At 34.8% G+C, this 12,188-nt stretch overlaps 1 protein-coding gene across 9 annotated transcripts in view; it reads right to left on the minus strand.

The window, feature by feature from the left end:
• CDH18 (cadherin 18) overlaps positions 1-12,188 on the minus strand; it is a 1,101,027-nt gene that overhangs the window by 23,910 nt on the left and 1,064,929 nt on the right. The window lies entirely within an intron of this gene.

The following is a 12,188-nucleotide window of genomic DNA, read 5'->3' on the forward strand; positions in this document are numbered from 1 at the left end:
ATATATATATATATATATATATATATAAAATCAATAGAGTTCGAAATAACCAGAGAGAAAACAAAAGCATATCTTTGTACCTAAAGCAAAAGAGCCACTAAAATGGATCACTACAGTTCATCCACAGTCTTTTACATTTTAGGGTCAAGATTGTATACATGCTCTTTAACTTCTCACTAGCCAAGTTGGAGTGTCTGCATTCAGCTAAAAGATGGTGTAATTCTTTCAAGGTGCGTCCAGATAATGTTAGTATTTGACTGGTAAGAGAAAGGAGAGCCACTGTAGAATAAAAGCCATGTGTTCCAACCTTGTCCCTGACCTTAGATAACTGACTCAGCAGGACACAGTTGCAGTCACATCCATTAGAGGATATATGAGGCTTGATTTGTAATTTAGGGCAGATTATATGTGCCTTATTTTGTTTAGGAGTGTGAGGAATCGCTAAATGGTCTCTTGAAACCCTGTGGATAAAAACAAAATTTTAAATGGTTATACTCTGTAGAGAAATTACGCATATTACAACACCAGCTGTGAGTTCTTGTTTGAAGGACAAAAATAAACTATGAGAATATTGACTGCTACAAATCTGGCAACACCAAAGACATACAAGACAAACATTTAAAATTTCCCATGATTTCCAATGTGTATCAAACTACATACCTGCATTTCCCTACTAATGGAGTGTGAAATTTGAAAGGACTCCAAAAGACACCTTTCTAACAGTTACATAGTCAACATTAAAAATATCCCTTATTGTAAATTCCATGCAACATAAGCTTAAAGTCATATCTTCTTTCACCAACCCCAAATAGCCACAAGAAAAACAAGTTTTCCTTTTTCCTTTTACATGTTTTGTTGAAAGTTATAAAGCAACTTATAAATGTTATGATCATTTTTAGAAGAATGAATGCTGCAAAAATAATAAAAAGTAATAAAGCCAAGGAAAACACCAAATCTTCAGAATGCCACCAGCAAAGTAAAAATGACACTCCAAGAAATCTTTTGTTTCATATGATTAAAAAAATTAATTTCCAGTGCATTTTTCTTGTTTTAGAAACAATGTGTTATTTTGACTCATTTATTTTTAAAGAATTCAAGTATCTATGAGAATGGACAACACATACCAAAGAGAGAACATAATAAAAACCAATGTGAGTAGTAGATATTCCTGATAGCAAATCATCAAAAAATAATAAGCATTTTCAAATATAAAAGACAAACTAAATGTAATTTAGAACCCTGTAAACAGAGACAGAAATGCACACATAATTACTAACAATCTTTTGCCCTAATCTGTAAGATTTACAAATGTACCTTACAGTTAGAATTAAACCTAAGAATTAGGTTGGCAAATCTCTTCACATCAAATAAAGCACAGTCCCTCAAGAAACAGCACGAAGATCATGAAACAGAATGGATTTATCTTTGTAGACTAAGCATGATTTCATACTGGAGGGTTAGTTACACTTGCATATTACAAATGAATGAACATGGTTATTGTATTCCTGGAGCCTGGCTCAAGTCTATATTCATAAATTTAGTGATAATATGGCCATAGTTTATTCGCTATACATGTGAAGTTTAGCAGTTAAAATTATACAGTGAAATTACTTGATGTTACGATTAAAAATTGACATCACAATGTAAAGAGAAGGTGATAGCAAGAAAACAACTATATTTTAATCAGAAAACATTTCATATTTTTTGTTGTTTTAGAAAATACAACTTTAAATGCTCTAACTTAAAAATTATCTTTGAACTCTGGTTTTTAAATTTTAAATACAGTTGTGTTATTACCAACATATTAATTAATGATAAAAATAAGGTCAATATTAAGCAAAATTATGGATTTTACAATATATATTATAAAAGAAAAACCTTTCACTTGATTATTCTCTGAATCAATGTTTAATAGTTTAATAAATAGGGAGAAATAACTTTCCAGATAAATATGGAAAATTTATTGGCACAATTTTTTCTAGCCACCACAATTTGGTACCAAAGCAACTAAAGAATGAATGCCGGAGTATCTTATATTGGAGTATAGAATAAAGCACAGTGCTTAGTCATTAGTATGTTCTCATGAGTGAATTAAAATGCCACTGAGTCTCTGCTTTGCTACATTTCCCTCTCTAGATTTTTCCAGCCAAGAAATTGATGCTGCATTCTGTCATCTCTATGTTGTTTTAATCCACCACTTACTGAAAAGTAATCTCTGATTCACCTCCCTGGTGGAACAAACTCTATCCCTAACGTCAAACCATGTTCCACCACTTTTAACAATACAGTTTGTAGTGATCTCTCTAAAGTAGCTCACATTTCACCTCCATCAATTGCAAATTACATTTCATATCATCCTCATTACCCCAACTAGACAGCAAGCCTCTTGAAAGCAGGTCCTGTGTCTTTGAATTCCTTGAATCAGGCAGTTTAAAAAACTGCTGTATACCCAGCAGACAGTACATAACACTGGAAAAATTAACTAGCAGAAGAAAAACAATGTTAAGAACTGTCTACAGAATTTCTCTTAAGAGGAAAGGCATTCTTTCCAAGGAACATAAGGAAGAGGTGATGAATAATAATTTGATGTGAGGCTAGAAGTGGTACATGCCAGACATATAGCTTAAAATGTCAGCCCAAGGGAATCGGTGTGTGTGTGTGTGTGTGTCTGTGTGTGTGTGTGCGTGTGTAAAGTGTAAAGTGTTTGTCTTCATTTTGAATTAGGTCCAATAAGTGAATACATTCATATTGACAATATGCAAAGTGCATTTAATAGACATTTCATAAGAAATACTATATTTTCTATCAATTTATCATTGCTTTTATATGTGATTATATTCAACACTTCATTGTTTCTGGTAAATGTTTAATCATACTAGTTTAGATAAAGTTTATTTTACACTTCACCTTTGAAAAATATTTGTCCTTATTTCATCTTATTTTCATTTGGCTGTAATAGCTCCAACAGTTACATTGTCAATATTGAAAAATCCCTTATTGTAACTTTTTGCCAAATGAATTTTATTATAAATAATACAGTTGTTGTTTTCTGTAACATTCAGTATTTTGAAATATCACTGCTTAATTATCACATGAGTGCTATCTTAGATAGAAAAGGATTCTTTTATTGTAGTTCTTTCTTTCCAATATCACTAAAAGTAGATCAATTGGCTGTTCACTTCTAATTTTACAAATGAGTATCTTGACACTATCTAGTACCTTTACAATTTAAATTCACTCTGTGGAAATTTGTAACATTATTTCATCATCTGTCAAGTTAGATTTTCACTCTTAACTCTATATCTTTCTTCACTCAGGATAATTTCTTTAGTTATTCCATTATTGTTTTTCCATCCATTTATTTATGTTTTAGTTACCTTCTATGTGCCCATTATGACTCATTGCATTTCACATGTGGTTTCAAATTCTTTATAGTTTCGTCTCTATTTACACCGATAAAATAATAATTGCCTATGTATCTCCATTTTACAAAAGAAAAAACAGAGATACCCTGAACATAATGTCGTGGCCATAGTTTCACCTATAATTAGTAGAGAAACCAGGTTTCAAATAGTAGCAAGCTGTTTCTAGAGTCTCACTCTGAAACATTCTATTTGCTTCCCCTTTTGAACTTTCTGCTCACTGATGTAGTTTGTAATAGTGTTCATTTGAATTGTATCACCTTACCAGATTTTTTTAAATTGACAGTATTTTCATGTTAGCTCAAAAAGTCTCACTTAGATATATAATCATGTTTTAATATGTCCTAATTCACAATAACTGCCTCTGTCCTTCAACTAACTTGACCCCTGCCATGTCCTCTGATCTTTCTCTAAGAAAGGAGTTTTGAGTTCTGATTCCCAGAGATTCCTCCAACATAGTAAGGGATAGTAGGTAGAATTGAGCCAGCATCTAAATATCTTCTTGTTAATCTCAAAGTCTCTTTGCCTTGGAGGTGACTTTGGGGATCCATCCACAGGTCAAGTTTATTTAGCTGTCCATGTTATCCCAGTTAAGTTTTGGAAGAGAGAATGAATTGGAAATCAATTCTTAGGCTGTAATTTCTGTCACCTGATATTCTTTTTCAGATGGCTACTAAGCTGGCCTTTCCTTTCCCTGCAGTCTGTACACTCAAACTTTCAGTAATAGTTTGTACTATGAGAATATAATTCTTTGGGAAGGGAGGATACATAGCAGGCATGTAAAAGTAACAGAGGCAACAAGTGCCTGAGAAACAGAGAATATTGGTTGAAATGGTGACTAATCCTCAGAAATTTTGGAAAGAAACTTGAATTTGCTCCGTACATAAGATGGGGTTCTAACCCAATTTTAATTAAATTTGAAAGAACAAATATCTGTAGCATCTAAGGGAGTATCAAGGCAGCAATCATCTTCATGATGATTAGACTATCATTGAACAGTATCCTTTCTCTGAAGCTCCGTTTATGCCCAATTACTTAATGAAACTTTTCCTAAATGGTTCTTCATGTATAAAATGTAGGTCTAGGTAAAATATGCAGTTTTTGATCGACCAATTCTCCCACTAAAAACAAAGAGAGAAGCTTAAAATACCAAGAAAATCTCAGCTGGGCACGGTAGTTCACACCTGTAATCCCAGAACTTTGGGAGGCTGAGGAGGGCAGATCACCTGAGGTCGGGAGATTGAGACCAGCCTGACCAACATGGAGAAACCCCGTCTCTACTAAAAATACAAAATTAGCTGGGTGTGGTGGCGCATGCCTGTAATCCCAGCTACTCGGTAGGATGAGAATCGCTTGAACTCAGGAGGCTGAGGTTGCGGAAAGCCGAGATCACGCCATTGCACTCCAGCCTGGGCAACAAGAGTGAAACTGTCAAGAAAAAAAGACAGACAGACAGACAGACAGACAGAAAGAAAGAAAGAAAGAAAGAAAGAAAGAAAGAAAGAAGAAGGAAAAAGGAAGGAAGAAGGAGGAAGAAAGGAAGGAAAGAAGGAAGGGAGAGAGGGAGGGAGGGACGGAGGGAGGGAGGAAGGAAAGAAGGAAAGAAAGAATATCTCCATTGACAGGCATCAGAAAGCTGGTGAAGCGAGACAAGCAGAGGAGTTAATATTCTAGAGAAGGAAAAACTATGGAGATGAAAACTGTTGGTTGCAAAACATCCTTTCTTCTATAGGTATTTACTTACATTAGGAAGTAACAAGAGGCTGGAATTCTAAGCTGGGGACGGAGAAACTAGGGGAGCTTTGGAAGTTTCCTGAATCTGCAATTAAATTGGAAATTGAGGGATGTGGCTGATTTTCCCTAAAGACATTCGTTATGTTCAAAATTTAAATTGAAAGTTAAATTGGAAGTTTAACAGAATGCTAAAACTCTAAGCTGAAAAGCCCTGGAAGACAAAGAAAAGCTTTTTTGTTATATCTTGGTGTTGAACAGTGATTATAGCTAAGGACTACTGCAAGTGCACAAGGAGGCTCTCAGTCTAGAGCCCTGGAGGGTCATCCTCTGGAAACAGAGACAAATCAGAGACAAACTGAAACTAAACAAAACTGCAAATCAGCCGTGACTCAGTTCAGACTCCGAGTGGATTAAAGTGAATATAATCCTCTCTAATTGCTTACCAGAGAAATGGTGAATACTCTCTGGAGAAATATATTATTATTTGATCTTCTGTTAGTACTATAGCTTGAATGTTTCTGTTCCGTCCAAAACTCATGTGTTGGAATCTTAGTCACTGACACAATAATGTTGGGAGGTGGGGCCTAATGGGCGGTGTTTAGGTCCTGAGAGCTCCAGTCCCATGAAGGAATTAATGCCACAGTAAAAACGACTTTCAGGCTGGGCACATGGACTCACGCATGTAATTCCAGGATTCTGGGAGGCCAAGGTGGGTGGATCACTTGAGGTCAGGAGTTCGAGACCAGTCTGGCCAACATGGTGAAACCCTGTCTCCACTAAAAATACAAAAATTAGCCAGCTGTGGTGGAAAGTGCCTGTAGTCCCAGATACTTAGGAGGCTGAGGCAGAAGAATCGCTTGAACCTGGGAGGCAAAGGTTGCAGTGAGCTGAGACTGCGCCATTGCATTCCAGCCTGGACAACAGAGTGAGACTCCATCTCAAAACAAACAAACAAACAAAGGCTTTCAGGAGTGAGATTTTTTTCTCTTCCACTGTCTTGCTAATAAAGAAAAGTGCTCCTGGCATGGCGTGTGGCTCATGCCTGTAATCCCAGCACTTTGGGAGGCCAAGACAGGTGAATCACGAGGTCACATCGAGACTATCCTGACTAACATGGTGAAACCCCATCTCTACTAAAAATACAAAAAATTAGCTGGGCGTGGTGGCAGGCACCTGTAGCCCCAGCTACTTGGGAGGCTGAGACAGGAGAATGGCATGAACCTGGGAGGCGGAGTTTGCAGTGAGCCGAGATCGTGCCACTGCACTCCAACCTGGGCAACAGAGCGAGACTCTGTCTCAAAAAAAAAAAAAAAAAAAGAAAGAAAGAAAGAAAGAAAAGCGTTCCTTCTGTCCAAAGGTGTCATCTTGGAAGCAGAGACCAGTCCCTTACAGACAACAAATGATCTTGGACTTCCCAGCCTCCAGAACTGTGAGAAATAAATTTTTATTGTATACAAATTCTCAGTTTCAGGTGTTCCACTATAACAGCACAAAACGTGTCATTCAATCAAAAAATTCTAGATATATTAAGAAATAAGACCGTATGTACCAGTCCTGTCTCCCCTTTCCCCTATCCTCACCAGGACAAAAAAAAAAAAAAGGCAAACACACAAAAAACTGTCATTTTTTCTAGATATTAGAAAGGCTGACAATGATTGTAAAATCATTAAGATAAAAAGCTAAAGCGAATGTTAAAAATAAAGAATTTCACTAGTGATTTATATGTCTATCAAATAATCAAATGGATATCAACCAAAGCTGATTTTCTTTGAATGGATGTATTTGTTCACATAGGACTTCTGTTTCCTTAAGCAGTTCATTAGCTCCATGCTAGCATTTCCACCAATATATTCCCAGCACATGTCACAGTAAGTAATAAAAACTAGGTCCAAAAATAAAGAAACTTTTAAAATAGACATGATGGAACATTAAAGAAGACATTTGTTCTGCAATGTTCAGGTGAATTATCAGATTCCAAATTCAAGAGGGTTAGAACGTATATCAGGAAAGATCCCACGGGAATGGGAAAGATCTGACAAAAACATGGAACATTGTGTTACATTTAGTTATTTAGCAAAGCATATTTAGATATTAAATAGGAGAATTTCATCAGAGTATAGATGGATGAAGATCTTCTTAGTATGAGGAAATTAGCTAACTTATGTGATTCTAGGCATAAATACTGCTAAAGTATTCTCTGGTATGAACTTAGAATGCATACATTAAGAAGGTATAATAAGCGCATAGGTGTTTTTACAATGGCTACTAGTAGGAGTCACTTCCATAAAGTGTCAAGAAATGTAAAGCATCTGAGCTGAGATCGTACCTACTTACATGCTAGTCAGTTAGCCTGATGCAATGTTATAGATGCCTGAAGAAAACACAAGCTCCTGAGTCAAAGACAAAGGATTTTTTTACTTATATCACAGCAAGGAGCATAACCTCTCCTTCAGATTTGTTTCCTTATACCTTAAGGTGAAGAGGAGTGATGTGGAGGCCCCAGGTGCTGTGGAGCACGCAGTGGGTTTGTGCCTCAGCTAAGGAATCTTAAATTTACGGAGCCTGGATGTTTGATAACGAATTGTAAAAATACATGCCCTATCTCTGTATCAGAGAGTATCATTATCCTTATTAATACTATACATCAAATAAATAAGTCTTTTGAACCTAAGGAAGACACTGTATCTTCTAAGGCTGATTGTTATACAAACTTTGCAGAAGAGATAGTCTGGAAGAAAATAAAAAATTAATGCCTCTGCTGGCAAGACATGAAGAAATGCAAGAGTTTCATGAGAAATTATGCCCTAGCATGAATATCCTGAGGAGAAGAATTAAAGATCGAAGAAGTTCTGGTATTATTGTTCACAAAGGGAACCTGTTCCAGAGTCTTAAGGTATTTTACAATAGTTACAATTAAAGATGATTGACACCACTGTACTTCTCTGCTCACAATCCATTATCTACATATCAACCAGAATATTCCTTTAGAAATCATACTACATCACTCCTATTAAAAAGTTAGTTTCCATATCTTCCATTGAAATTATGATTCATTTTTTTAAAGAAACAAAAATGGAGATTGACTTCTCACAGACTAAGAAACCAAGCTGGCTATAGATTGCCTCTCTGGCCAAGTCTAACTTTAATTTCCACTTTCAGTACCTATGCTGACTTTACGTGGAACTTTAGCCAGTCTGTTAAGTTCACTCTGCTACTCTTCCCCATACCTTAGGGCCTTTAGGCTAGATAAACTTCCTGCCTATGAATTTTAGCCATTCCCTCTTTTCTTGTTAAGCTTCATTCATCATTCAGTTGTCAGGTTATCTATCTCCGTCTTTAGGAACTAATCGTCATTCCCCATTCCAGGACAGACACATCTCTTACAAGCCGGTTGAGCAGCATGTTTATTCTTTGTTCCATTTCAGTTCCATTTGAGAGCAAGAAGTAGGTCCTGACTACACCTGTAATGAGATCATCACTTGCCATAGAAACCTACAGGAATAGTGTTTACACGTACGCTGGTTGAATGAATATGTGAGCTCCAATTTTGTGCCTGGAAACATGCTAAACTTGTTTTAGTGAACTCTGTCCCTCATGTAGAAATTAAAAGAAAATATTACCACTTAGATTTGAAACACATTATTATGCCACATCTGTTTCAGATCTCTTTTTAAGACATAAGACATTACACTTACAGTCCTTGTTTCTATCTGATCCCACTTCTTTTCTACCTAAACTTGATCACTCTTTTGAATTTGATGTGCATCTTTCCCAAATATAGATTTCAATTGTACTATTTATAAAATTCTCTGAAGTTTCTAGTTGTTCAATAGCTATAATTATATATGTAATAGATGTGCTATATATACATATGTGTGCATACATATAATTAAAATTAAAATTTCTGAACATATATGTATAGTTACATATATACCACTAAATTTCCACATATCTCTATGTGGTTCTGTATAGTTCTCTATATATGCCAAAACTATAATTTTATTTTAGTATGAATTTCCTAATTATTTTTATACATATTTTCTTTAAATTTATTTATTTGCCTCATTTTGTCTAACCAATTTTTTATCTTTTTGTAAATATGTTATTAATTTATTTCTGTATTTTGAAATTATAAAAGCGTTTTTGTCATCATTTATGCATTTTTCATTAGTTAGAGTAAATTCATTTTTCTGATTTCTTTCTCAATTCATTCACTATCTTTTAAATTTTTGGTTCTCAGGCTTATCATGAACAACAATAAGCATCTCTTTCTCTCTCTTTTTTTGAAAAATCTCTGTGCCCTTGCTTTTTGCCATATAGCAATTTGGGAGATATCACTAAACCAATGGCTTCCTGATCACTCGTTCTGGTTTGGGGGCTATGTCTGATTTCTGTTGTTTCCCTCACTATGAACTTTCATGTGAGAAGTGGGCACAGAAAGTAATAATTTTTTTCTAAATTTATTTCTTTATATTCTGGGGGCTTGTAAATGTCAGTTAACTTACATAGGCACAGAACATGATAAATTTTCTTCCAGTTTTGTTTGTTTGTTTGTTTGTTTATGTTTGATGGACATGTGAATGTCAATTAACTTACATAACACAAAGCCCAAGCACACAAGACCTTGCAGTCCATCATTTTCTGACTTTTATTCCATTGTATTTTCTGACCCTAATTCGATTGTATTTTCATTTTTGTTGATCTCCAGAGTACATAAGTAAATGTAGGTATGTAAGCATGTGTATATGCATGTATGTATACAGTTTGGTAGGGCTATTTTATTTTTAATTTCATCTTTATACATTATTATCTATAATTGTTTTGTCTGTGGAGGCAAGACCATTTGATTCTAATATATTTATATATGGTATTATTAATTCTCCCAAGGGTACTAAGTCAGTGATTGTAATCATGGAAAATGGACTTAAAAACTGAGGCTCAGGCGGTTTAGGGGCTGAATTTATGGAGGACAGCCAAGACTGTTAACTCAAGTACATGTTTTCAGCTATGTGTTAATATTTCCATCCAAAACAATTGCTGTTTTTTTCTATCTGAGAGAAATTATTCTTGTTATTTATAATTTCAATACTCAAAAATTGTAAAAATATTCTTACAAAAATTTTAAACACCTTTACCACTAGACAACCATCCACAGACTTCTCACACTGAAGCTGGTGTAGCTGATGTAAACTTCATTTGTATAGTTAAATGTTAAAAACTGTGCATACAAACTCTCTTAAAAGCGTGTATATATTTTTTAGGAGAAAACCTATATGTGAGTTCTGACACTAGTAATGTTGTCAAATCACTTAATTAAGACATTTCAAATACCATAGGTAATTAGTGGCCAGGCACAGTGACTCACACCTGTAATCCCAGCACTTTGGGAGGCCGAGGCAGGAGGATCACCTGAGGTCAGGAGTTCAAGACCAACCTGGCCAACATGGTGAAACCCTGTCTCTACTAAAAAATACAAAAAATTGGCCTGGCATGGTGGTGGGCGCCTGTAATCCCAGCTACTTGGGAGGCTGAGGAAGGAGAATCACTTGGACCTAGGAGGTGGACCCTGCAGTGAGCCAAGATCACACCATTACATTTCAGCCTGGGCAACAAGAGAGAAACTCCATCTCAAAAATAAATAAATAAATAAATAAATAAATAAATAAATAAATAAGTAATTTAATTCACAAATTCCAGCTATAATAATCTTGTATGCAGAACTTTTCATTAATAATGTGGGATTCGGCCAGGCACGGTGGCTCATGACTGTATTCCCAGCACTTTGGGAGGCCAAGGAGGGTGGATCACCTGAGGTCAGGAGTTCGAGATCAGCCTGACCAACATGGTAAAACCCTGTGTCTACTAAAAATAATAATTAAAAAAATCAAAAAACAAAAAAACAAAAATAAACTAGCCAGGCGTGGTATAAGAGTAAAACTCCCTCTCAGAAAAGAAAAAAAAAAAAAAAAAAGAATGTGGGATTCAACAATAGCAAAATTATTCTGTTTTTCTAAAGTACATTCAGAGTTATACTTATGTGGGTTAAATAGCTTGAATTGAACATATCTTCAAATCTAAGTCGAATATGTTATCAAATTTAAATTATTTTAAAATATAAAACTTTTATTGGAATAGAAAAAAAATGTAACTGAAACATAAGTGCATGGCTCAACATATGATCCCAATCTCTTAAGGAAGCAAATTAAATAACCTCTGCCAAATTATACAATTCTTTGAAATATGGAAAAATATTTTTTTCACGAGTTCACATATTTAATCATACTAAGTATATTTGAATTATAGGACAGCCTGTTCTAATGTAAGTAAATGTACAATAGTCAGTTAAATGCAATTTGTCATACACTAACATGCACAAATATTTATTCCCATAAGCAGAGCTGACCTAGGGCCACTTAAAACGTGAGAGACAATTAAGCTTTAAATGTTCATATAAATCTTATGGCTTTGTGTACATTTTGATCCTTTTTTATATTTAAAGATGTTTAGGGAAAATGGGAAAAATGCTTTTGGTAGGTTGTCATTTAGTAACTTGCATTTGAAAATCTTCTCCCCGAAGTAAAGAGAGAGGGAATTCAATGTTTACTGAAAATGTATGTGCCACTGTTTTCTTCATGTCATTCTGAGGCAACTGTTAAATTCCAAATAGCAGCATATTCACATAAACATAATCAAATATATAGTTTGGAGAAAGGAAAAGTTGATCCTAATCAGAAAATTGTACATACCGTATAATGTTTTCCTAAGGTATGAAAAATGACTTACATGGAACCTTGAGAAATGTACCAAAGAGGACATCTAAATAATGAAGGAACTTCTGTAGTTACTAAATTATGGGATTATTTTTAACCACACAATACAGAAGGCTAAATAAAAATGATTCAAAAATTTCCAAAATACTCTGCATACTTGTGCATATCTTTCTACGCATATTTTGGACAATGTTCATAATAAGAGGAAATATAATTTGTACAGCACATCTTGATAGTTTTGCTCATACAAGATGATTGCAAG

Source organism: Piliocolobus tephrosceles, chromosome 4 (assembly GCF_002776525.5).
Source record: "Piliocolobus tephrosceles isolate RC106 chromosome 4, ASM277652v3, whole genome shotgun sequence".
Taxonomy (NCBI): Eukaryota; Metazoa; Chordata; class Mammalia; order Primates; family Cercopithecidae; genus Piliocolobus; species Piliocolobus tephrosceles.